This window comes from Lonchura striata, chromosome 3 (assembly GCF_050655825.1).
Source record: "Lonchura striata isolate lonStrDom1 chromosome 3, ASM5065582v1, whole genome shotgun sequence".
In the NCBI taxonomy this organism is placed as follows: domain Eukaryota; kingdom Metazoa; phylum Chordata; class Aves; order Passeriformes; family Estrildidae; genus Lonchura; species Lonchura striata.
Genome location: NC_140705.1, coordinates 57,073,525 through 57,076,681, shown reverse-complemented (window position 1 = coordinate 57,076,681; position 3,157 = coordinate 57,073,525). Strand labels below are relative to the sequence as shown.

General features: G+C 37.3%; 1 long non-coding RNA gene across 1 annotated transcript in view; it reads right to left on the bottom strand.

The window, feature by feature from the left end:
• LOC146767912 (uncharacterized) overlaps positions 1-3,157 on the bottom strand; it is a 49,386-nt gene that overhangs the window by 41,124 nt on the left and 5,105 nt on the right. The window contains exons 2-3 of the long non-coding RNA XR_014954258.1: positions 1,240-1,289; positions 906-1,030 (exon numbers count right to left, since the gene is read on the bottom strand). This is a non-coding gene — a long non-coding RNA (uncharacterized LOC146767912). The remainder of the gene's footprint in view (positions 1-905; positions 1,031-1,239; positions 1,290-3,157) is intronic.

Genomic DNA, 3,157 nt, shown 5'->3' with positions numbered 1-3,157 from the left:
CTGGAGAAGAGAATGAAGACCAACAGTGGAGGAAGGGAAACACATGGGGAATTAAATCAATGAAAGGAAATGGCTGAAAATTAGTGACCATATGCTTATTTGAAGACACCTGTGAACTTGACAGTCTGCTGTATGACTAATGGGAAGTTTTGCATCTGTATCACTGCGAAGCATATGGCAATATGTGACCAGGTAACTAGATAAAACTATTTTTCTTCTACAGCAAAAGAAGCCCCACCTATACCAGCCTGTCAGAGCTTGGATGAAGGAGTTTCACCCTTTGCATTTACAGTCAACTCTTAAGCTATTGAAGTGCACGACAAATTCAGTCTTTGTGTGCGGTCCTTTTTTGATCACAGATAAAACTCCAGCTTTTATCTCTCAGATGCAGATTCCTAGATCTGTGATTTGGGTAACAGTGTGGTTAAAGGTAACTGGAGTAAGAGGACTTAAGGAGTAAATTTGTTTCCAGGCAAAGGTCCTCTCTCCCTAATGGTATTCCTGTGCCATCTAGTGGTACAAAGGCAGTGGTAGCAAATGTAATGGAGGACTTTCTCATGTGTTTTCTTGCCAATTAGGAGCAGCTAGGGATAAAAAAAGATTGTATCTACAAAAGGTCAGGGGGAAGCTCCTTCCATATGAATAGGCTTTCTCTGAGAAGTTAAACAATAGAATTACATTTATTTATCCCGCCCTTAGAGAGCAGAACACGGGTGCCAGGTTAGTTATGCAGTTCATAAACTGAAAAAAAAATATATATATTTAAAACATCATTTACTTTTTTCATACAAAAGGCATTTTAATTCTGGACAGGGCTACTGGCCTGCAGGCAACACTGCCTCCTATTAGATCAGTTGACTGAATAATCCATGCATAAAATAGTATTTCCCCACTTAGCTGCTCACAGATGGACTCTGCTCTCCTGGATCTAAGGGACAGAAAGGAAGCATGCTTCTCCCACAATATAGGTGTGCCGCGTGATTGTGCAGCTGAAAATGCACAGTCTTCAGTCAAGAGGGACTCTCATGCTCTGAGGGAACACATCACAGATAGGAGACATTTATGCAGAGTATCCATCACCATCTATGGTTACTCTCCATGCAGATTTTCAGAAATCAGTCACCTTTATCTGCCCTGAACCACCAGTGAGATGCAAAAATCAAAGTGGGAACCCAAAGACAGCTGAAATAAGTACAGAATTAAAGATAAGTGAATTCTGAAGCAATTTTTAATTCAGACCTGGTTGTAAATCTTATGTATTCAATTCCTGCAGGTTAAAGTGTAGTCTCCTGCAAAACAGTGTGAATTAGTTAGCAGTCAAGCTGCATCGCTCTGTATCCTGGGTCTACCCAAATTTATAACACTGCAGTCTCATATGGAATGAGCAGTGTGCTGGCTAATTACAGTATCAATTACAAACTGTTTTCAGCTGCTAATCAAATGATCCACAGAATATAAATTATGTGCTAAAGAAATTCTCTACTAATCCCAAATAATTGCATTCTTGAACTTTGCAATTTGTTCATCAACAATTTACTGAATTAAATGGGAAGGTAATATTCACAGAGTGTGTTTATTCACTTTGATTTACAGGATAGGAGATGCCTGCCAGACTTCTCCTGGCAGTTAAAATAGATAACAATTGTCAGCAGTTTGCTCTAACCTTTGTTTATTACCTCATTCATATTTGTGATTTGTCATCTAATTATAAACAGAGAGTACAACAAATCCAGCCTAAAAGGCAGACAAACTTTGGAGTCAGAACCACTGTTTGCTATACATCTAATGGAGTTCAGATACTAGACCCATGTAGATAAAAACAATCACAGTAAAATAAGCACAGAAAGATGGATATATTGCTATTGACCTGTGCTTGCTGTTTTTCTGCTCAACACACTTTGTCAGCTCAACACACTTTGCATAGTACTCACACTTGTTTCATTAAAGAATAGGAACACAATGCTTAAAGCTCAAAAAGCACCTATAGCAAAAATATACTGTGAGGTGACAGATGTGAAATAAAGGACAGAAAAGAAATAGAGGTCAAAACCATAAAAAAATAGATAAACAAGAAGCAGATATTATTTTGCTGCTGTTCATTCATCATGAATGTACTCAAATTGTACCAGGTATCAAGGAGAAGCAATAGTTAGAGGTTACCCTGTATAAAACATTCCTATCTTCTGCTAAGAACCAAGACATTTTTTAAGAATACTTCTGACCTTAGTGCTACTTTCTAAGATTTAATTCTGTTCTCTCCAAAACCAGAAATGTTTGGTGTTTGCCTAAGATTTCTTTCTTGGGAGAGTGGCAAAACTGCAGCCAGTTAGGAAGAACCAATCTGTATCACATGAGACAAGAACAATTCTGCTGTGCCACAGCCTTTATCTATGCTTTATATGCATGCATACACCTCTTATACACAGACATTCATGAGTACTTGCACAGCCTGAGTTGGTGGTCACAACAAGAAATCTCCCTGTCAGCTACCATCCATCGACCACCTCTGATTTACGATGCTATTGTAGCTAACAGTGACATTTGAGGCATGATGCATTTAAGGTTTGTGCATCATGTTTGTCTTTCAGATCTCACTGAACCACTGAAATGAGCCACCATGCCCTGTTCAGTGCATCCTTACTGAAACACAACCTGGAATCCTACACAGAGATGATCAGTTGTTGCCTTGACATTCTGGCTAGTAGACAGTTTGGAAATACAATTTCACATTTCAAGGGCAGTCTGAAATACAGTTCAGTATGAAACAAATCCTAAATCTCTTTTGAGTGATTATACTTGCATATGCTGTTTTGGTCTCCAAAGCAGTGAAAGAAAATAGCCACAACTCTTTTCATGCTTCTGAAAATTAATCAAAATGAGTCAGTATTTTCAGTGGCTTTTGATTTCTAAATAGAGAATTTATTTATAAATATTTCAAGTATTTATTTTAAAGTTTTTCTTCCCTTTCCAGAACCAGCTACTACTAAAGTTAATTAATAATTCACCCTAGTTAAAAGTTGAGGATGCTCTTACTTCATACTATTTTGCAAAACTGTAAAATATGTGATTACTAACCAGTTAAATTTTTAAAACTGATGTCCATCACTTTGTTTATTGATTATGCCACATTTTTTGCTTTGACCAATATTTATATTTC